At 36.3% G+C, this 25,091-nt stretch overlaps 1 protein-coding gene across 1 annotated transcript in view; it reads right to left on the bottom strand.

The window, feature by feature from the left end:
• The window catches only part of SCN2A (sodium voltage-gated channel alpha subunit 2), a 162,948-nt gene extending 141,286 nt beyond the window's left edge, over positions 1–21,662 (bottom strand). The window contains exon 1 of the mRNA XM_069080605.1: positions 21,437–21,662. The gene's annotated coding sequence lies outside the window, so the exon portion shown is untranslated. The remainder of the gene's footprint in view (positions 1–21,436) is intronic.
• Between the last annotated feature and the right edge of the window lie 3,429 nt (positions 21,663–25,091).

The following is a 25,091-nucleotide window of genomic DNA, read 5'->3' as shown; positions in this document are numbered from 1 at the left end:
GAGGAAATGAAGGGAGAAAGAAGGGAAAGAAGGAAGCAAAAGAGTATTTATTAATTGCCTAGTATATGTCAGGCACTGTACTAAAAGTTTTACAAGTATTTTACCATTTAATCGTTATGATAACCCTAGGAAGTAGGTGTTGTTATTATTTCTATTTTACAATTGTAGAAACTGAGGCAGGCAGCAATAAAGTAAATTACCCAAGGTCTCACAGCCAGTAAATGTCTCAGGTCTTCCTGATTCCAGGTTCAACATTCTATCTACTATACCACCTAGCTTCCTCAGTATGCCACCTACCTGCATACTTTTCCCAACTAAAGTCTTGTCAACTTTGTACTACAGAAGAAGAATAAAGAGGACTAAGAAAGGGTTTTACAGAAGATGGGATCTCAGCTGAGCTTGAAGGAATCCAGGGAAGACATGAGGCAGAATGAGAAGGGAAAGCATTCCAAGCATGGAGAATGGTCATTGAAAAATGTCAGGGGTTGGGAAAAGTGTCATGTGCAAGGAAAAGTAAAGAGACTGGTATCATTGGACTGCAGAGTACACAGAAGGGTATAAAGTATAAGAAGACTGGAAACGTAGGAAGGGGCTAGCCCAGGGATGGGGAACCTGGAGCCTCAAGCCAACAGTGGCCCTCTATGTCCTCAAGTGTGGCCCTTGGACTGAATCCAAATTTCATTTGGGGCCACATTTGAGGACCTAGAGGGCCACAGGTTCCTTACTCTTGGGCTAAGTTAGGAAGAGCTTTGAAAGCCAAATAGTGGATTTTATATTTGATACTGGAGGTAATAAGAGCCACTGCAGGTTTTTGAACAGGGTGGTTTAAAGCCACTCAGGAGCAGCTTTCCAGAGGACTGCTGCTGTGAACAGCTTTTAAGGTTCTGATTACATAGTACAGTGAACTCTATTTATTCAATAACAAATCAGACCAGAATATTCACAGCAAATCAAGGTACAGCATTCAGAATGTTACAACTTATCACAGAAAATCAAAATACAGCATTCACCATGTCACAACTCAACACCTTATCACTAAAATGGCCACACAGTTTTCACCAAAGTGGTCACATAGTTTTCAACAAAGTACAATCATTTAGTAACTCAATCATTCAATCATCCTTAAGGAGCCTCCTTAAGGGACACAAAGTACAAAAGTCAAAGTCCTCCACCCATGAGGTGCAATTAAGTTACAATTTCATCAGTCACTACTCAGTACCCATGGAGAGAGGTCTTTTCATCTTGACCTGAGGCAGGTTTTCAGCTTCCATGGTTTCTCTTCCACGGTTCCAGCACCTGCCCAAGTCTAACCAACTGCCACCTGAGTTCAAAGGTAGAAAGCTCCCAGTTCCTTGTCCAGTACTCTGTGCAGTTCCTACTCCATACTGAAGCTCACAGCGTCCAATCCACCTCAAATCTTTCACAGTTTCTGTTCCTGGGAAGACAAGGCTTAACAAAGCCACAACAACATTTGTAGAAAATACCAGCACCACAGTCATGCTTCCTCAGTCTTTGGCAGCTCCAGCTGGCCCTTGGAAGTCTTGCCACCACAAGTTCCTCTCTCAAAATCAAAATCACTTTCTCCAGCCTCCACATGGCTTGCTACAAGAAATTCTGTCTCAGTTCTCAATTCTCATTCCTCTTCTCAGTTCTTCTCAATTCTCAGTTCAGTCTTCAGTCCAGCAGCAGCTGCCCTGCCTCCATGATGTTATCCCAAGAAGTTCTGACTGTCCAGCTCCTGCTCTTCCTTATATAGGTATTAGGTCCTCTTTGTTCAGCCCCTTCCTATTATGTCAGCAACAAAACAAACCTCCTGTTTCTTTACAGAGGCTTAATCTGAAACTAGGTGCTAAGTACCTGCCAGCTAAAGGGATCTTCAAATTTCATTACTATTACAGGTGAGGATATGTTCAAATCTGCATTTTTAGAAGATCAGTTTGATAGCTGATTGGAGGATAAATTGAAGTGAGAAGAAGGAAGACCAACCAGCAGGCTACTGATATATTCCAAGAGATAGGGGTAATACCAGGCTGGTGGTGGTGTCAGAAGAAAGAAGGGAGTCTATATAAGAGCTATTGTAAAGAAAGAAATGACAGCCCTTGGCAATAGATTGGGTATGGAAGGGGGGTGAGAAAAGAATGAGGATTTTAGAATGACATAGGTTATGAATCTGGGTGACTGGAAGAATGTTGGTGCCATGAACAGAAATGGGCACATCTGAAGAAAGGACAGTATTTAGGGAAATTTTCAGTCCTTTTTTGGATATGCTGTGGATATGCCTGACAGGCAAGTAACGGTATGGGAGTAGAGATCAGAAGCACAATTAGAGCTGGAGAGACAGATAGATAGATAGATAGATGATAGAGATAAATATATATATATATATGTATATATATATATATATATATATATGGAATTACTTGTATAGAGATGATAATTAAACCCGTGAGAGTTGATATACTCACCAAGAGAGGGTAGACAGCCAAGGTACAGAAAAAATTATTGTTCAGTTGTTTTTTAGTTATGTCTGACTCTGCGACCCCATTTGGAATTTCCTTGGCAGAGATACTGGAATGGTATGCTATTCCTTTTCCAGTTCACTTTACAGATGAGGAAACTGAAGCAAATAGTGTTAAGTGACTTGCTCAGGGTCACACAGCTAATAAATATCTGAAGCAAGATTTGAACTCAGGAAGATGAGTCTTCCTGACTGCAGGCCCACCATTCTATCCACTGTGTCACCTAGCTACCCCCATTCAGGTTAAGGTAAGGAAAAAATTATTAGAGATGCAGAAATAACAATGATGAAATAAATTGCCTAAATTAGCTACCTATTTGTTAATTATCATTTATGGTAGAAAGACCATTTTGCTTCCCCTTGAAAACAAAATCTTTCAAAAGCTTTAAAGATACTGGCAAACAAATACAAATTCCTGGCAGTTTCTGAAAGAAGAGAGTTAATTTAACTATGATACAGTTTCTACAAAGTTTCTATAGTCTCTAAAGTACTTTGAGCTCTGTATATGCCAATATCCCGAAAGTTTCTTAAAAAAATGGATTCAGTCAGTATTATAAAACCTTTCTCTTCTACAAGGTCTGATTCATGCCCTTCATGTATTTAACAGTTTCACAAGCCTAAATACTGAGTGAACAATCAGACTCAAAGTAGGCGGAATTGCAGTGGGCAGTTTTGGAGACTGAATCACCTAAGTAAAAAAAAAAAAAATGGGAGGGGGGGTGTTAAAATGGTTCATTCCAGAAGGCACGTCTTAAAGAATCAGCAAATATGAAATGGGAAACTGACATGGTAAAATTGTTTGCTACTCTATTCAAAGGGATTATTATGTTCTTGGAATTGTGCATATACCGTGGAAAATTGTATATCCCAAGTTGAGAATCCTCTGAATAAAAGTACAAGTCAATTTTTTGCTTTCAACTTGGAGACAGAGATTTATGATACTACAAAGATACAATAGGATCAAGAAATATATTGCTGTAAAGCAGTATGTATTATGTTCAAAAATGAAAGTAAATATACATTTAGGATTGAAAGAAGGGGCATTTTTTTTTTTTCTGAGAATCAACCTCTATTTGGGATTGCCACATAACACAGTATCATCTTAATTACTCTTGGGAAATCCAGCAGTAGATTTGATTCTGGCTCTTAGCTCCCTGTCTGTACCTGGTCCTAATCCAAATGACCAAATTCTCTGTCAAAGGGAAAATTTAGTTGATTTTTTTAAAAAAAGAAAGGAAGAAAGAACTCTTATTATGACTAGGTAGGGTGAATTGTCATTTTCAACCTGTTCTAAAATAGTGGTAGATAGATGAAAATTTGTGAAACTTGGGGCAACCTCAAAACTGAGACAGCTAGTATAGCAGGAAGTATACAGGTTTAAATGATATGCCTTGAGAGGACAAGTTCAAATTCAAGTTTTCTGCTAACTAGCTATCTGACCGGTTACAATTCTTCACATGTCTCTGGGCCTCAGTTTGTTCATACATAAAGCTGTCTGTATGTAAAGGAAAAGATCACTACTAGAAGGCCAAACTCTGAGTAGCTGAAAAACCACTAATCGTCCTAATCTACAAATAATGAAACATGCTTTCCTCATCTTGGCAGAGATTTGGGAGACTACAGGGGCCAAATGTTGTTGACATTGTAAGGTGCGGTTACTCTATCAGCTGCTTTTGCATAGTTCCTTTTCTCTGTTAAAGGGGAAGGTTCAACCATGATATAGAGGAGACAAAGCTAGGATTCAAACAATAGAGCAAATCAAACCTATAATTCATTTAAAGAATATTCATCTCAAGTTTAAAAAAGAGACAAGAGGGGTGGTTAGGTGGCCCAGTGAGTAAAAGTGCCTGCCCCCAAGTCAGGAGGACCCGAGTTTGGTTCTGGCCTCAGATGCTTAACACACACACAAAAAAACACTAGCCTTGTAACCCTGGGCAAGTTACTTAACCCCAGTTGCCCTCCAAAAAGGAAAAAAAAAGATTCAGATGATTCAATGAGGGCTTTATATTATAGTTTATTTTGAGTTGTTTCTTGACACATGTTTTGCAGAATATAAAAAAAAATTAATTTCTCTATATGTAGGCACATTATCTTTTTTTTTTTTTTACCACTGTGTCCTTAGCATCTAGTATATGGTGCCATGAACATAGTAGACACTTATTAAGCATTTTTTGAATGAAGTGAATCATAAATTTTGATCAGATTGGTTCATTAGTCCTCTAAATGGAACCATTTCTATGAATAGAACTGAGTAGAAAGCAGAAGTAGCCAACGTTTTTCATGCAAAGGCAATGATAACAATTATCATATGTAATAGCTGGGTCTCAGAAATATATTTCTTCTAGATACAAATGTAAGAGGAGGTAAGTAAAAGAAGGGAATTAATGGAAAAATCTCAAGTAATAGAAATATAAGCAGAAAATTAGAGCAACTGATTTAATATATAGCAAAAAGTGAATATAAACATGGTGATCAACAATCAATAAACCTTGATTCCACCAATTCTGAAGTTGATAACCAGATAGATTGAGGCCAGATCATGAAATTCCTTAAATGCTGTATAGTAGAATTTATATTTGATCCTAGAAGCAATATGGAGGTGCAGAAGTTTTCTGATTAGAGGAGTGACATGGTTACTTAGACTTTGTGCATTAGGCAAATCACTTTGTTAGCTATATGGGGGAGGGACTGGAGTAGTATTTGATGCAGACATACATGTGATATAGAGGCTACAAATTCATAAGCTATAGCAATAGTCCAGGTAAGAGGGGATGTAGTGTCAACACAATATTCACAGCATTGATGGTGAATGTGAATATGCCGGCATAATGCTGAATTGCAAAATATAACAGACTCTCCATATAGAAGACAGAAACAAAACATTCAGAAACCAGAAAACCAAATCCCAACACCAGGAAACCAAATCCATCACAGCGACAAAGAAGTTAATAAACCATAACACAGCAGGGAGCCACACCATCCCACCAACAAATACTCACAAGCCTCTCACAGCAGGAGGCAAATACTCACAAGCCTAGCTGTCTCCTTTGGTGTGTCCTCTCCTCCCTCTTGCTCTAACTGCTCTGACCCCCAGAGGGAGTGGGCTCTGTGTGCTGCACCCTTCCTGTAAGCTCTGCCCCACCCTTCAACAAACCCTCCCACCACTGGCTCCATGTGATTACATTTGTCCTATTAGGGGGCAGGGAAGATCTTTAAATTTCCTTAGGCTTATTAAGGGGAAGGGAAGATCTTCAAATTCCCATTACCATTACAGGGGATGTAATCTACCAAACTAGAATGGGAGCTGTGCAGAGAGAGAGGGGACAGATACAAGAGAAGCTGTGTGGTATGTGAATGGAGGGGCCAGCTGAGATTGGATAATATGAATATGTAGTCATTCCAGCCATCATAGTTGCCCAATTTTCTTCAGCTACGTTCAACAGTACACAAATCAGAGCAGAGGAAGCAAATAGTGGAGTAACTAAAATTGGGATTTGGCAAGACATGAGGAGATGGAAGCAAGGGATGCAAGAATAGAAGACAGCATAGGATTGACCTGGTTAACAACAACAGCAACAACAAAGGAGTATACTGGGAAGGGCAAAAAGTGAAACCAGAGTAGGGATGATGGCCTGGGAAAGCACTGAAAGGTGGAGGGATTAGAGGCTACGGTGAGGGTGAAGAATAAATTTAGGCAGAGAAAAGCACAGAGAGATGGAACGATATGGGGTTATGAGATATGGTAAAGGAATTTCACAGTTCTTGATCTTGAAAGCACATGGTTTTGGGTAATGGTGAGATCAAAGGCATGACCATTCTTATGTGTAGCTGAGATGGCATAGAATGCAGGAAATGCAAATGAAATAGACTGCGGAGTTTACAGGATTGGGTGTTCCAGGGAATGCCAGCATGTATATTGAGGTCCCTTAGAATAAGGGCAAAAAAGTCTCTTAACTCCTTGAGAAATGACAGAGAATGACCCATGAATATCTTAGTTTGTGAGGAGCTAGAAGAAATAACTGTTTTCCTATAATCTATGATCCTATGACCCTGGAGGCCAGCAGATAACAGTCAGTAGGATATGAATTAGGTGATAAATTTACACAGAGCAAAACTCAAAGGATGAGACATTGCTAAACGAGTGCTAATGGCAGAGGGGAAGTCGGGAAATGTTCATGAAGAACAAAGAGTATCCCAACTCCCTATCTATGGCCCATGTGTCAAGGAGTATGAGTGGTGAGGGGGAAGGGGAATAAACATATATACATAGCATCTACTATGTGCTAAATGTTATACTATTATTATCTACCTTAATCCTCACAACAACCCTGGAACATAGGTGCTATTATTATCCCTATTTTACAGATGAGGAAACTGAGACAAACAGAGGTTAAGATACTTGTCCAGGGTCACACAGATAGGAGGTATCTTAGACCTTCAAGAACAAAGGTCTTCCTGACTCCAAGCTCAGTTTTCTATCCACTGGACTACCTACCTGACTCTATGAGAGAAAAGTGCAATCAGGTCTGGAAATGATGGATAAGAATTCAGTGTCATGCAGTACTCTGAATTATTTCCTACCACACATAGTTTCATCAAAACCTATCACTTTTGTATCTCTCAATCTGCCTTAGTAAAAACAACTGAACACATTTCAAAGTATATTTGAAATCTGAAATTCTGACAATGGATTGATATGTTATCCCTTTTAAGCAGAGATTAAGAGGCCTTCAGCACAAATAAATGAACTAATGATAGGTTTTTCAGATGTAACAAGGTTTTGAAAACTGACTGAGATCCTTGGATTTGTAGTTCAGAGGGACAAACATTCCCTGTCAGTGCAGAAAGAGATTTGTTCCTTGCTATATAGCAAGCACATAATAAATGCTTATAATAATTTGTACTATCATGATAATGGATTTGTCACACCATACACTTGTTTTTTAAAAAGATACATAAATAGTGTGCATGGGAACAGATAGGAAGGAGCAGGGACTAAATGAAAGCAGCAGCAGCAACAATGGAAGGAAGCATTTCCAGTCTTTCCTAGGATTCAGGCTGGGCTGGGCAGTACTGGTGACACAGAGGGAGCTCAAAGGAGAAACTAAGGGGAGAGCTAAGCTATGCCAGAGAAGGTGGGTTGCTAGCCTTCTACAGTATTCTTGCAACAGAGGCCTCAGACTCAGGTTGTCTCTATTGCTTGAGGGAAGATTATAAAAGATATATTATTTCCCTAACTTCCCCTTTCCAAGCCTGTGAAGTAACTGTGATATACTTGGCTTTCTTCTTTAACTTCAGAGCTTTTAGTAGCCTAATTTTATTTCAAAAAACAAACAAATAACAACAATACCAAACCCTAGTTTGATGGAAATATACCCATTTTAAATAAGGGCAGAAAGCCAAAATATGAATTGAAAGTTAGGGATTTTCCTTACTGGGGGTTCTGAGCTATTAGGATTGTATTAATGACTTTTTGTCTGATTCAAATTTCATAAAAGAGCAAAGGGACGATTTGGGCCTGAAGACCATTATATTACTTTTAAGCTAAAAATGAGTTAATCACTGTAACAGAGTGTGGCTGATTAAACCCTTAGCCTCAGATGTAGAAAAGGTAGGGGTGAAGGATGGAGACAAGGGAACCCTGGGGGAGAGCTAGAACTGTTATTACATGGGCATCCTGACCAGTTGTACTGATCCTATTTAACTTATGGATGTGTAGGTAGCTTTAAATATGTCCCTCCCCCATCACAAGTGTTGGGCAGCAGGTTGCAAGTTGCCTACTATGCTCCTATAATTACTGTCCTACTACCACAAAGTAATTTCTGGTGGGGGGGAGGGGAAGTGAAATCTTTTTATTCAATCTTTACAAATAAAAATTGTTGCAAAAATTAGCCCAAGTTCAAAGGAAAGAAAATCATATTTCACATTGGTCCTTATTCCTTAGAATAGAGTCTTCATAATATTTATGTGGGTTACTTTTTTACTAGGCAAAGATAAAAAGTAAAGGTTGAATGATGATTAAAACAAGCTAAGGTTGTCTGAGACTTGAGAAAATAATTATGATTCCCTTTGGTATAGAAATTATTTTCTTCAACTTTATGATGAACAAAATTTTTTAAAAAACCTGGAGTTTAAAAATGGAAGAAATGGAAAAATGCTTTCTTATTTATTTTATTAGTGAATTTATAGTCTTAAAAATAAAGGTTTTGACTCAGTGATTTAATACAAATAGAGATGAAATATCTAACAGCTCACTCCATCCTATAGCACTATCATGATCCTAATTCTGTATTTCTATAGTATACAGCAGGATTGGCAATTAGATAAAGGGGGCAACATTAAGGAATGAAAGCTATAGAGATATGAGAGCCATTTTTACTTTTAATTATGTAGGATTTTAATCATAAACACTTGGTTCTGGAATTCATTATCCTACTTTAAAATCTCATTAAAAATGAAATATGATACTTTAAAATCTTTATCAGAGGCCAAGAATTTAAGTTAGTCACACCATGATACACTATCTTTGTGCAAATAAACATTTTGATCTTGAAGACAGGATGCATAGAGAGATGAAAGATTAAAGGTCTTTCAGAAGAATACATATTTAAAAACCTAAATACCACAATGCAAAAAATAGCAAGGAAACTGACGGAACTTCTGAACACAGAAAACAAAAGCCACCTAAAAGAATCTACAGATCACCTCCAGGAAAAAAAAAAGTCCTATGCTGCAAACATGGTGGTTAAATTGAACATTTCCAATAACTAACAATAAATTTTGCAAGTGACCAGGAAAAAGACATTGAGATATAGAGGAAAGGAAATTCAAATAACATAAGACTATTCCACACCCACCAGAAACTTCAGAAGGGAAGAAATAATGCAAAGTAGCTTAAGATGGGGCTCATGATAAAAGACCCTGCAAACCAGAACCTAATCAGAAATGAAAAAGGATGAATATTTAATAAAAGAGAAGAATTTGAAGCATCCCTAAAAAGAAAACCAGACTTACATAAGCAGATTATTTGCTTTGAGAGAATGCCAGACAATTAACATATAAGAAAGGTAAACAAATACAGCAACCAAGGAAGGGACAAATAGCAAAATATGTCACCCCCCCCAAAAAGAGATAAAAAACCATCACATGAAAGACATCTATGAGGTTAAACAACAACCGAATAAAACAGCAGGATCATTAATAGACTTCTTTCTAAAAGTACATAAAGACAAGGGTGCAAGTGGAACTTACACTAGAGAACTGATGGTGGAGGAACAGTACCCTGACTTTAGGTGAATCAATGTGTTTGGGGGAATGGAAGGGCCCACAAAAGTGGACAGGGCAGAAAGAAGAGAGAGAAGAATATGTGATGTATCTTAAATCAACCAGGATGGGAAAATAACTCTAATAGTCTCTCAGGAAGAAAAAGTCCTACAGGACAATGGATAAGGTTGCAAAAAAAATGGAAATTAAAGAGGAGGATAGAAAAGGGGAAATCTCAATTCGGTGATGGGGGGGGGGGGGGGTGGAGAGATAAATTCTATATCAGAGACATGGACCTTACAACAGGTATAATCTGCAGGGATTTTGTACTTAAAGACACCATGTAGCTCCATGGAAAGAATTTCCTTGTCCCTGCCTCAAAACAAAGAGAATTATAGCTCCTGAGGACAACAGAAACCCAGAAAGAGAATGTATTGAATGTATTTCTCATCAAAGAGAAGATTTCAAGGCAGATGGAAAAAAAATGACCATGAAGAAGGAAATGATTTATAATGAACTGCACAATCAGGGACATGGAAGAATTCCTACCATGGGGTAAAGTTCTCTCTTTCACCTTCAGGTGAAATTGGTATTTTTAAGAGTGGTACAACACATTTTTAAGAGGTTCAACAGGAAAAAAGAGACCTGGGGGCAAGAACTTCAAGGCAACAACATAAACACAAATTAGAATCAGGAAATCAAAATAGATGTCTTAAAGACTTTATTTCCATGAAGAGTTAAGAAGCTAAATAAGGAATAATAAGTATAAGGGATATTCCCCAAACTCACCAACAGGTTTGAAGCCTGTCAGTTACCCTCAACCTGGTTTAGCCCTTCTGCCAAGACACTTTACCAGGTGTGGCCACTGGACATGCTACAGCTTTTTAGAGCCACAGACAAGAATTGAGTGAATCAGGTGGACAATAAAAGTAAATAAGCAACACCGAAAGGGGCTCAGCATGCCCTCAAACCAAAGGTATTAGTCATCCTTGATACAGAACCAAATATCAAAGATATAAATATATTATATAATCATATTTCAGGCATATAAAATGCCCCAATCAACAGAAGGTCAAATGAAGATCTTGGATAATCCAAACTCAGGAAAACAAAAACATAAACAATTAGCTGGAAAGGAAATGGGTGAACTTCTGATCCTGATGGATTCACAGGAGAATTTCATCAAACTTTTAAAAAATAGTAGACAAAGTACTGTCTCTATAAAAGAAGAGGAAAAATATTATAATTCTGGAAAAATAATATTAAAGACAAATGGAGGAAATATATATATATACATATATGTATGTGTATATATGTTTATATTTTAATGCATGTATTATATACATACATGTCTTTAAATGTTAAATAGATCAAATAAGCCAATAAAATAAAAAAGGATGACCAGTCATATAAGAAACAAAATTCCACAATCTGTTGCTTAAAAAAACCAACAACACAACTAAAAACAAAAGTGAGGGACTACAACACAATATACTATGCAACAGGTGAATTCAGAAAAGCAGGAGCTAACAATTATGATATCAAAGCAAAATACAAAAAATTAGCAATGTAAAAAGAGATAAACAACAAAATTATATTATGCTGAAAGGAACCATAGACAAAAAAACAAAACAATATTAAACTAATATGCTCCACATATTTTAGCATCTAAATTCATAAAGGGAAAATTATTTCAATTATAAGAAATCATAAATAATATTATAGTAGCAACATAGTAGCATTTACTATGCCTCTAAATTTTGAATAAAACTAACAATAACATTAACAAAAGGAAAATTATAGAATCAAACAATTTTTAAACCAAGTAGAAAACTTGTGGTATCTTCTAAATGGAACAGCTAAAGGCTATGTATATTCTTAGCACCATGTGGAAGTTTAAAAAAAAAAGTGACCACATTAAGGGCACAGAGATGTTGCAAATAAATGTAATAAAGACCTAAATAGTGGCATATACCCATTTAGTGACACAGATCCAAATACAAAATTAGTGAAAAAATCCTATATTAATAAGTAGGTAAAAGAAACATTGTTTCATAGAAACAAAAATTTTACAAAAGAAAATGCTAATGATGAAACAACATGGCAAAATTTCTATGATAAAGCTAAAGCAATTGTCAGGGGTGAAATACATCCCTAAAACATATATTAACAAAATAGAACAGAATTTCAGTGAGTAAGAACACCAGCCCCAGGTGTTGGGATGACCTGGGGGATCAAATCCGGGCTCAGATACTTAGCACCACACCCAGAAATAACTGCTTATGTAACTTTGAGCAAGTTACTTAACCCCAATTGCTTAAAAAAAAAATAGAACAGAATATTCATGAACTGAATATACATTTAAGAAAATCAGAAATCCAACAAATAAACCTAAAATAAGCATAAAAATAGAGAAATAGATAAACAGCAAATCAAAGACTTTAAAAATTAAATTTTAAATTTAATTTAATTTAATTTAAAAACTAAAAACTTGTTCTTTGAAAAGACTAAAAAAATGACAAAATTTTAGAGAACTTGATCATAAAGAAAGAAGTAGAAAATCAAATGAACAGGGTCCGGTAGGTGGCACAATGAAGAAAGCACAGGCCCTGGAGTTAGGAAGGACCTGGGTTTAAATGTGCCCTTGTAGCAGCAAGCACCCCAAGCGCGTCCTCAGGGTTTGCTGCCCATACAGGTTCTTGGATCTGCTTTGATAAAGGAAAGCAACTCAAAATGGGTTAACAAGCTTACTTTAATCAGTCAAATATGTATCGTTTACCTTGTTCAGGGGAAAAAGGTCAGCACCCCGAACTTCAAAGCATACAGGCAGAATTATCAAGACAGAGACAGATCAAGTAGACAGATTTCCAAACTGTCCAACCGTTACATCCATACCCAGTCAACATCTGGGTTTCAACATCTGGGTTTTTTCAAAGCCGGGGGACTCTCAACAACGGCTTCCCAGAATTCAGATCAAATCACAGAACACTTCTCAAAGTGAGTCCCAAAACAAAGCTACACATCAGGGCTTATATAGCCTTCTCCTGGCTCAGAGAATGTAACAACTTTATTGACTCACTGGCCAATCAAGAAGTATCTACTGAAAAACAAGCCTCCCACCCCAGGCTTCAGGTGCACTTTAGCCTAGGGGCAGGGAAGATCTTCCAAATTTGCATTCCCATTACAGCCCTCAGACACCTGACACTTAACTAGCTGCATGACCTTAGGTAAGTCACTTAACACCAGTTTCCTTGCCTTTCCCCCTCCAAAAAAATCAAGGGAACAAAGTAGCAAATGAATCAAGTGAAATCAGAACAAAAAACCTGAAGAATTTTTTTAAATGATCAGAACCTACTAAACACAGATATATACTAATAAAACTGATTTTATATCACATACTTTATAGTAAAAATATAAAATGTCCAAACTAATGGAAGGCCAAATAAAGATAATGGATAATCCAAAATTGGGGTGGGGAAAAAGACTAATAGCTGGAATGGAAATAGGTAATGATGGCGGTACTTCTAATCCTGATGGATTTACAGAAGAATTTCATCAAAGTTTTAAAAATAATTAGCACAAATACTATGCAATTATTTTTAATAATTGAAAAATAAAGCCCTCTATCATACTCCTTTTAAAAGATAAATACAGTTCTGAAATCTAGACCAGGAAAAGACTAAGCACAAATACAGGCCAATATCATTAATGAATATCAATTCAAAAATTTTAAATAAAATACTGTTTAACATATCTATAGAAATGATTCATTATGACCAAACTGCACTTATACCAGGGATGTAGGCATATCCCATCATTAGGAAAATGATCAAAATAATTAATCATATTAAAAACAAGTCCTTCTAAAATTATGATTATCTCAATAAAGAAAAAGCCTTTGAAAAAATACAACACTCATTTATGCGTTAAAAAAATCCTGCCCTTTACAAAATATAGGCATATAGAGACATTCTAATATCATAAAGAACATCTAACTATATGCAATGGTGAAACACTAGGAGTTTTCCTGATAAATACAGGAGTAAAGCAAAGATGCTTCCTCTCCCCACTATTATTCTATAAATGCTAGCAATATTAATAAGAAATTAAAGACATAAATATAGGTAAAGGGAAAGTTAAATTACTTCCTATTGATGGCTGTACCTACTTCCAAATATAATGGATTACATAGGAAATTCTAGGGGATCAACATAGATATTAACTGAGATAATAAATTCAGCGAGGGTGCAGGCTTCACCATAACCAAACCCACACTCCCCCAAAACAACATTCCTAATAATAAAAACAAAAACCAAGAGTCAGTAACAATAAGTGAAATATCATTCAAAATAAAGCATATTGTAAGAATCAATCTACTACATCACACAAAATATTTATATAGATTCAATTACAAAGTGACCCCCTAAAGAAATAAAGATTGTAAGAATATTCAATGTTCACAGGTGGGCTGTTGGCAAAATAATAAAAATGACAGTACTAACAAAGTTAGTTTATAGTTTTAATGCTATACCATTCAAACCATCAAAGGAAATCTTTGTAAAACTTGATAGAATAATAACAAAGTTCATTTGTGGGAACAAAATATCTAGAATATCAAGAGAAACAATGAAAAGAGGCAGTGATGATAGGGGATTAGCACTTCCAGACCTCACATTATACTGTAAAGCAGCAGTATCAAAACCATTTGGTACTGGTTAAAAAATAGAAAAGTAGATCAATGGAATAGGACTAATCATGGTGGAACAGAATGGAAGAGAATCAGAAAAAGAATTAAATTCAAAACCCAGTATTCGGTAAACTAGAAAACATAAATTACTTGGAAAGAATTTCCTATTTGACTAAAAAAATGTTGAGAAAACTGAAAAGCAATCTGTCAGAAATCAAATTTAGACCAACACCATACTCTAAATTCCACAATAAATTCTAAATGACGTGAATATTAAAAATGATACATAAATTAGAAGAGATATATACCTTTCACAGCTATAGGTAGGAGTTATATTCTCAACTAAAGCATAGAAAACTTTTCTAACAATACCATTAAGAGATGGGTTTTTTGGTTTTTCAATATCTATCTAATCACATTAACATAAAATAAAACAATCTTTAGTAGTTACTCTTTATGAAGGGCCTAAATTCCTATACTGTTTGCTTTCTTGGTATCACTAGATAAATGAAAAATAGTGGTATTATATTAAATGACCTGCTTTTTTTTAATTAAAAAAAGTTAAAGTCATGAACAAAGAAGTTGGAAGCGAGATCATGTCCTATTTTCTTATAATAAAAAAGTAATGTAAAGAAGTGAATGCTGTTCCTTTGTAACCACACAGCAATAGAAACCTAAGTGTATAAGTTTAACTATGGTTGATCTGTGTTGTAAAGGTTATTACCTCACCAGGAGTTCCCTATACTGATAAAATCACAGGTCTGCCTCCCATCTCTACTTATTGAAAAGAGAAGTTAAAAATTGTCATCTTTGTCTATGACTTTTTGTTTTCTAGTCCCCATAATGCATAGTGTAAATCTCTAATTATGGAGGCACTTAACTAGTATTAATGGAATCAAATTTGAGTCAGACCTTTTACTTCAAAATCAACAGCCACACTAAATCCCCTGACAATCATCTTAAACTTTTTCTCATTAAAAACAAAACAACCCCCCCCACACACACACACACACATGCTACAAACCCCTCACAAAGAAATTTCAGGACGTGGAATAGAAAAGAATTGTTCTCTAATTACCTCAAAAATTTTCATTTCATATTGATTACAGAGGCACAGAGTAATAACAAACAAAAACACTGGAGAAATTCTACCTTTTCCATTTCACTTGACAAAGCTGTTTCTAGATCAAGATAAATTATGCAGGGCATCTAATTTTTTTTCAATAGTGGATCACATGATCAGAAATTCACATGTGGGTGTGCCATTTACATAATCTTTTTAGTATTAACAATTATAACCTATTAACTTTCAAAAATCTAAAAGCAGGCACAAAAGATTAGTCAACTGTATTTATAAAGACATGCATAGTCATAGGCCTAGTGCTAGTCACTGATCAATTCTGACCAAATCATTGAGAATATAGACTGGCATTTAATGGATTGTAGTATTCTCAGAAACATGGGATATTTGGGGGGAAGGGCACATCTCAATTCTGATTCCAAGTCATATCACTGAATCTAGCAATTTCATGAAAGACAAGGTTTTCTCATGGTCAAGTAGCCCAAATATTGATCAGAACTTGCTATGAATCCTTGAGATGAAGTAGGCAAAAAGAGAGGCAAGAAGTGACAATAGGTGAGTGGATGTAGGTTAAAGACAAATTTTGTCTCTTTCACAGTTTTGTCTAGTCTTCCAGAAGTGAATCCAGTTCTGCTATCACCAAGTCTAACCCCATTCTCCCTCCTCACTAAAAATAGTTGCATATTTGTTGGATGGGGCCAGATGTAGAGACAGGTGATGCAGGGACCATCCTCTCAGTTACTCAAATTCATAGCCTGAGAATTTTTATTCTCCCTCACTATCTCTATTTCTTCATTCTCATTTCACTTTCACTGATGTATCCAATCAGTTGGAAAATTTTGTCAATTCTACCTCCAAAACAACTCTTACATCCATCACCTTCTCTTAGGGCTTGTTGCCACCACTCTAAACTTAATATTCATCACCTTTTTCTGGAACTGTTGCAATAAACTCCTAATTATTCTCCTTGTATGTGTTATTTCATCTCTGAGATCCATCTTCAACACAGCTGCCAAATTGTCCTTTGTGTTATGGATCTGTTTGGCAGTCATGTGAAACCTAAGGATACATTCTCAGAAGAATGTTTTTAAATGCATAAAACATATAAGATTATAAAGGGGGGCGGCTAGGTGGCACGGTGAGTAAAGCACTGGCCCCAGAGTCAGGAGGACCTGAGTTCAGTACAGGCCTCAGACACTTAACACACACACACAAAAAAAAACTAGCCGTGTAACCTTGGACAAGTTACTTAACCCCAATTGCCCTCCAAAAAGCAAAAAAAAAAAAAAAGATTATAAAGGGAACCAATTTTACTGATAATTATGAACCTCTTTTTAAAGTGTACTAATCTCAGGTTAGGAACTCTTGTTCTATGCAGTCCCAGAATTTATAAGTAGAAATTTACAATGTATGTAAAGTAGAAACTTATAAATAGAAATTTATGAAGTAGAAACTTAGAAGACCCTCTATTTCCAAAACAATGGCAGTAATTACTTAATTATTGTTCCAAGAGCAAGAAGGCAGTAGAGAGAAATCAAAAAGAAGAGGAAAGATACCTTAGGCAAGATGGCAAAATATGTGTGTTGAGTGGCCTGACTGGCCTGGAGGAAGGCTGGATCAGATGTGAAACATGTTATGACTTTGGTGAGATATAGCATGTGAATTTTTACATACTCACTTAACATTAAGTATAGCTCAGTCCTAGGGTAGTATTCTAAAACTGAGTAGAATAATTCCTGGGTTAAGGAAATTGAATTGAATTCAACTGAAGATATCTAGAGGCTGGGTAAATGAAGAGCTTCTGAGAGTCCAGCAAAGCTAATAGTAGAAGAGAGTGGAAAATCATGGCTGGGAATATCATGCAGATTATTGCAAGAAATGGGAGAAAGCTTTTGATGGTATTTTCCTTCCTTTTCTCTACATAACCAGTGGTAAAAGTGCTAATGAGGACATGAAAAGAAGCAAATAATTAAATTGCACTTGGGCCACTGCTTGAATAATCAAAAGGTTAGATATTATATGCAACAGAAATATGCTGATTTAATTCACTGTCAATTTTAAATGACATCTTTTTTCCAAGGCTACTTTAAATTATAAATTAATGCTTGTAAGAACATACATGAAATCTCACATGAAAATTATTACTTTACAAATTCAAAAGTAATATGACAAACTATAATCTGGTTGAAGTATATTTACTAAGGATATTTCAGGGAAACCCATTGGGTTCCTTGGAAGATGGCATTAGCCAACCTACTTGCTTTTTCTAAGGAACTAACTGATATAATTAGAAGAGGTATTTTACCTTAAAGATGACTTAATTTTGTTTTGGATTTGTCCATTTGGTTTTTATAGTGCGCTATGTTTTTATCAGTACTGGAAATTTGCATTGTGGAAACACTCTCTCCCATTGCAGATTGGCAAACTGGCAACTTATCTCTAACTTATAGTCATAGAGAGTCCCCTGAGGCACTGAGAGTTTGTGATATAAATAGCTAAGACTTTGAACCCAGGTCTTCTTGACTCTATGACTAGGCTTCTATCTGCTAGGCTACATTACCTTTTGCTAGAGCAAGTATACTGTTACAATATTAAAAACAAAACAGGAAGACATGCCTCAGAGGCAATAAAGAGGATAACTCTAGGGGATGAAGTATTTTCATTAGAATAGTCAGTGGAATAGAAGAGGTATTATATAGATTCTTATTCTCATTGTTCTTATTATCTGGCATGAATGGTGAGTATGTGATCAAGAGTCTGCCAATCCATCTTTCGAATATAACATTAGAATCTCAGGAACATGCGTTAACTTTTAGGAAGGGCAAATGAAGACCCAGGGAGCCATGTATCCCATAGTTACAGTGATTATCCTCACAGTTATTATTTCTGTATTCTTGGAAACCTTAGTGATCTCATGGTACTTCTATGGTACAATGGTAAAAATACTGGGACTTGGGAATCAAGAAAACCTTTGCCTATAACACCTACAAGCTTTGTGATCATGGATACGTCACCTAAGCTCTTTTTTAAGTTAATATTTAAATCTGGAAGGGGACTCCTGATTCCCAGGCCAGTTGACTCTGTGCCAGAAGTAGCTCTATGAGACTCAAGTTGCAGTCAAGTTGCTGATATGCCTTGGTAGAGGCAGATCCTCACCAGGAGTTCCCCTTAACTATTGAATCCTAGGTCCAGAAACAAACTATATATTTAATCTTGGCAACATGATTATAGTGATTATAATCACTATATGAACACCCATTTCATTGACTCTGTAAATAATAACAATTTTCATTTTTTATGCTTCATGACTATGAAGTATTTCATATATGTATCTGAGGTTTGATATTGGAGAATTCACACAATATCCTCATTGGTAGAAAGAATGAGATGACTCAATACTGTCTGCCTGCCTAAGATGCAGAGCTGGCATGAGAGCTTGGGAGAAGAGATATTTTTTCTTCCTTCCTGCTTTGAGAGAGGATACATATAATTCTACAATCTCTTCAGGGAGGGAATGGGAGAGGGAGAAAACAAACTTTGGAAGACAGACATGTAAAGCAAAGCCAGCTCCTCACAATGGCCCTGATATCCAGCTTTCTTCCCTAAGGACTTTACAGATTCCTTGAACTCTCTCTTTTGATTGAAACAAGAAGTCTTGCTCCCAGTGGGAGACCTCATTAGCTTTTTATATTTTCTATTATATTCTGGTCTGAATAACTTTCTTGATTTCTGTTTAACTTCTTAGATAAATGGGTTTACTCACTATTCCTCATAGTCTTTTGTATAAACAGCATTCAATGGAAAGGGGTTAAACCTTTAGAGATTTAAACTTAAGGAGCTGAATCTAAGGAAAAATCAGTCTCCCTGATGAGGGGGATAATATTTAGGGGAGCAAATAGGTCTAATTCTAATCTGATACCCCTCCCTCTCCAACTATAACAGCATAGCCAGCCTTCTCCTCTTCCTGCTCCCCTTCTAGGCAAGATAACAAAATTTCCCTTAAAGAAAGTGTGAGCAAGATACCAGAGATATATTCGTTCCTCCCCTATAAGTTGTATTTAGACAACCTGCATGAAGATATACATAATCTACATAGGCAACATCATCCCCCTATATATTCACTATCTCATTTGATCCTCTCAACAACCCTGTGAAATACTTAATGTAAATATTATGCCCAATTTAAAGATGAAATAATGGATGCACACAAGAGATTACATGATTTACCCAAAGTTACACAGTTGCTAAATAGCAGGGCCAAGAGTCAAATCCAAGTTTTTTTAAGGACCACTGACAAAGAATTCAACAGGAATGCACTATACATAAGGGCAGGAAAACATGCTAAACAAAAGAACATTGACATTTACCTCTAGGTACACACCTCCAGACAGGCATTCAAGACAGACATGTGAGAGGTAAAATGAGTCACTGCTATACACAAAGAGGGCACTTAATAAATGTTTGTTGAATGTGACTGAACAAAAAGTAAGCAAGATTTCTGACTCTTAGGTATGTGACTTTAGGCAGGTCACATTTCTCTTTGGGCCTCAGATTTCTCATTTGTAAAATGAAGATGTGGGACTAAATGATTTCAGATGTCTCTCTACTTTCAAAATTCTGTGATGCTATAAACTGCCATATATATATAAATCATATTTTTTGGGTTAAAAACCAATCTTTTTCTGAGTGGGCCTAGTATTACACTTTAAAATTCATTCATTCCCTTAAAGATCTGGTAACCACTGACACATTAAGAATAGAGAGGGGATGCCTGAGTTAGAAATGTTCTGATTCTTCTCCATTACCCCTCCCCCACCCACTTCTCCCTTTACAAGGCAGTGAGGCATCTCTAAAAACCTAATAAAATGATTTAAAATATTTTTAACATCCACCTTTTATCTAATGAAATCCTTAGCGGATGGCTTTGAAACACATCATCTCTACATTGCCTTCTGCTCATCTTTTTCGTAGCTGACAAACATATTTTCCAAAGCAAAAAATCCAATGAAGAGAAGTCAGGGCGTTGTATGCAATCGCCACCTACTGAGTCATTCTGCTCTTTAGCACAGCTAATATCACGTGACCAAAAAAGAATGTCAAAATGTGATGCACCTTATTCAATCTCAACATTTTAAAAGGACAGAGCCCTAACACCACAAGCCACTTAGAACCACAGAAAGGACTGAGCATTTTCATGATACTTGATGGTTTCGTGTATAAATTATATTCATTTAATCCTCACAACCAACCTGGGAGGCAGCTTCTGCTGTATCATCCCCCAGATTGGGTTGTTTTGGTTTTTTTAAACCCTTAGAGAATTCATCCATCTCCAGGGTGAAAATGACTCATTTTTCAAGAAACAAACAATACACAGCACAAAGTCAATCTATCAATACTTAGATCTATGCCTAGAATTTCTTTTTAAGCCCTCTGGCCTGTGTGGTCCCCCACCATGTGTCTTGAAGATGGTGGAGAGAAGCTGCACCCCGGTGCAACACTCACCTTCGGCAGCCTCACTGCCATGTTCACCAGCTCCCCCCTGCTCTACAACCTCCAGGGACGATACTCCATTTGTGAGAAAGACTGACTCATTTAATTTACCAGTTTTTTTTTTTTTTTTTTAATGCATTACCTCCAGAAGGCAAACAAATATGGCCACAGATGGCCTCTTAAAACTGTAAATCAAGTGAAAGATTAAAAGCTAAGATATCAAATTCTGAGCCAATTTCAGCCATGAGAGGGCAAAATTATATGCTGTGAAGACCGGCCACCATGGTGCTCCTGCCTCAGGGAAAATGCAGGAATGGCATCTTATGAAGAATGAATAGGTACATAAATAGGAATTAGAGAGACCGGCTAAGATTTTTTTTAAATGATGGTGGCTTACCTGGAAGAGAATCGTAAGTCTCAGCAAAAGGAAGGCCGGCATCCATAGGTGGGTGGAAGGAAGGTTATCGCCTTTCCAATGCAGCTGTTGAGATGTCTAAGCAGAGGAGCTGCTAAAAGCTTTCATTCATTCTGGGCTCACTGGAGGGGGAAAATAACAAAGGGGCCTCTGCAGCATCGTCCCTGCTTCTGCCTCAGCTTCCTGTTCTGACACTCACTCTACGGGAGCCGCCGGCTATTAGGAATCAGCGTGTTAAAAAAAAAAAAAAAAAGATTGAGTCGGCACCTTACATGCTATCGCCATCTGCTGGCTAATGGGGAGAAGGGCCTAACTAGCATCTGACTAAGAGAGATGCCACAATATTCTGCCTAGAACTTACCTGGAGGTTAAAAGGGAATTCTGAGTAAGGGGGTTAAATATGTTTGTATTTTTAAAAAAAAACACACAAATCCAATAATTACTTGCTTTGGGGAGTGAGTACACATGTACATTATACTTTTCCAGACTTTTTATATATTAGTCTTCTTCACACATGCCATGGTACAAACAAATCAGCCTCCCACTTTCACCCTACCCCTGCCCTTTTCTTACCTTACCTATCATATTCCATGTCCCATCTCGTTGCTTTTGCACTTACTATTTTCCATGCCTGGAAATCATTCTTTCCTCATTCCACCTCTTAGAATCCCTAATTTCCATCAGAGTCCAGCCTGAGTCATGTCCTACATGAAGTCTATTCTGATCTCCCTTTACCAGTTGCTTAATATCATCCTCCCCCAACTCCAATTATCTTGTACTTATTTTGTATATAACTTTATAGCCATATGTTGACTCTCTCTTGCCTGGTAAATTGTAGGCATTTAAATGGAAGACTTGTTGATTGATTGGTATAATTTGATAGTTTTAGAACCCAATAATCTCATTGATATGGTGATTCCATTCACCAATGGAGAACACAACCTCTATAACTTTAATAAATCTTTTTTTAAAGTTAACTGTGGCTGGAAAAAAAATTACTAAGTAGCCAACCTTCCAGTTATTGAAAACTTCAGTCTACATGCAAAGCTTTTTTGCACTCTGAAGTCAGAGTAAGGGTTACCTACAGGATACAATGAAAAGTCCCCTCCATGTGACAGTGAAAGACCAGGGGAATATTCAAGTTAAGGAGATATGTGTACATAATATCCAAAAGTATACTGAAAAAAAGTTTATAATGTCACTAAAACCTTAAAGTATTCACTGGCAATTTTATATGCAATATGGCAGAAAAAAAATATGAGTAGGTCTCATGAGATAATTTCAATTTACAAAAGTCACATCAATTCCTTATTTGGTGCTGAGTTATTTAATATTTTCATAGATACTGGACAATTTAAAAAGGCTAGAGTCAGAAGGGATCTTGAGACCAAGTAGTCCAGTGCCTAGTACAGTGCCTGGCACAAGCAAGCTCTCAAGAAACACTTATGGATTAGTTGATAATCCAGAGCCTTTCTTTTACAGATAATGTATCTGAGGCTGCAAAATACAAAAGATGACATAACTGGTTAGTGTTACAAGCAAATCTATAACTTAGGCATCATGACTCTTAGTCTACTATATTTTTATACTATGTCAAATAGACCCTTTTTATTATTAGAGAAGTGGGGGAAAGAGGGGAACATAGGATTACTTATTTCAGAGTCTATATTAGACAGCTAACAGAGCAATTCAGAAATATCTATTAGAATTCAAGACAAAAAAAATGAATAATTAATTCATGGATAAATAGAATTATAGATCTAGAAGTGGATTATTGAGATAATCTAGCCTAATGGAAACAAATATAAGTTATTTAATACTAATGCATATTTAAAATTAAATACTACTCAAGAATGGTATCATATTATATATTTTATATTAGAGGTGAACTATCATTGCCATAATTTGCATCCCTAGGGAGGGCTATCAAATACACAATCATATTACCAAAATAAATTTTTATAATTTTTTAAGGAAAAAAATGACAAATTTATTTCTAGTTTGCATAATTAAAAAACCTTTTGTTAAGTGTCTATTATAAACAAGGCCCTGCTATTATTTAAGATTATAATTCTAACCAGAAATTGGGAGATATCAGGGAGAACTTGGGCAAATAACCTAGATGATCTCATAGTAACATTCTTGCTGAGGTGAGTAAAAAATCAGTCAGACTGATTGTAGAAGATCAACTCTGTCCAAGGTGCTGAACACCAGGCTCTGCCTATAAAGGAAAACTAGAGCCATAAAATAAACTCCTATGCCTCTTATTTGTAATATTTAGAATGAATTCTATGCAGATGTGCTTTCTAGCTAAATTAGATATATAGAAATTCTCCAAAGTTATTGTATTTCATCCCTAAAGTATGTTCTCTCATTGCCACCAAGAAAACCATAACATGTATTTTAAAATCTATAGATCCTTAGGGGTAGACAGAAACTTATTGATCAACCAGTCCAAAATCCACATTTTATAAATGAAGAAACTTAAATTTAGGAAGATTAAGTGACTTACCTAAGGTGGCAGAATATATTGGTGGCAGGACAAGAATTCACATCTTCTTTCTTCTAGTCTTTCTCTTTGTCATTCTTTAATAATCATAGTAATAGCTTATAATTGTATTATATACCACACTTTTCAAAGCATTTTCACATAAATAAAGTTTCCTTTTTTTTGCTTTTTTTGAGGGCAATTGGGGTTAAGTGACTTGCCCAAAGTCACATGGATAGTAATTGTGTCAAGTGTCTGAGGCCAGATTTGAACTCATGTCCTCCTGACTCCAGGGCCAGTGTTCCATTCACTTAGCCACATCTAGCTGCCCCAGTAAATAAAGTTTCTTGACCCTTTTAATAGCACTATGTTGTAGTTGGGGCTGATACTGTTTTTTTGCTTTTTATGTTTATTTATTGTTTAACATTCATTTTTTTTAATTTTGAGTTCCAAATTCTCTCCTTTTTGCCCCTACTATTGAGCAGGTAAGAAATATTATATCCATTATAAATGTGAAATGACATAAAAACATATTTCTATCTAAGTCACATTACATAAAAACCAAGAAAGAGGGGCGGCCAGGTAGCACAGCAAGTAAGAGCACTGGCTCCAGTGTTGAGAAGACCTGGAGATCAAATCCCGGGCTCAGACACTTAGCACCCACCCGGAAACACCTGGCCATGTAACCTTGAGCAAGTTACTTAACCCCAATTGCTTAGGGGCGGCCAGGTGGCTCATCGAGTAAGAGCACCGGCTCCAGTGTCGAGATGACCTGGATCAAATCCTGGCTCAGATACTCAGTACCACACCCAGAAATAACTGGCCGTGTAACCTTGAGCAAGTTACTTAACCCCGATTGCTTTAAAATAAAATTAAAAAAAAAAACAAGAAAAAGAAAAATAGTGGGAAAATATGCTTTAATCTGCACTCAGATTTCATCAGTTCTCTCTCTGGATGTGGACAGCATTTTTCTTCATAAGTTTTTTGGAGTTGTGGATCAGAGTAGATAAGACTTTCATAGTTTATTACCTTTATAATGCTTGCTGTAACTATGCACAATGTTCTTTTGGATATGCTCACTTCACTCTGCATCAATTCATGTAAGTTTTGATTTTTTTCTGAAATCATTACCTGCATTATTTCTTGCAG

This window comes from Petaurus breviceps, unplaced genomic scaffold, assembly GCF_028583685.1.
Source record: "Petaurus breviceps papuanus isolate PSGF00001 unplaced genomic scaffold, PetGlider_PUasm1.0 91133, whole genome shotgun sequence".
NCBI classification, from domain to species: Eukaryota; Metazoa; Chordata; class Mammalia; order Diprotodontia; family Petauridae; genus Petaurus; species Petaurus breviceps.
Note: the sequence above shows the minus strand (reverse complement) of the source record. Positions and strands in the feature narration are given on the sequence as shown.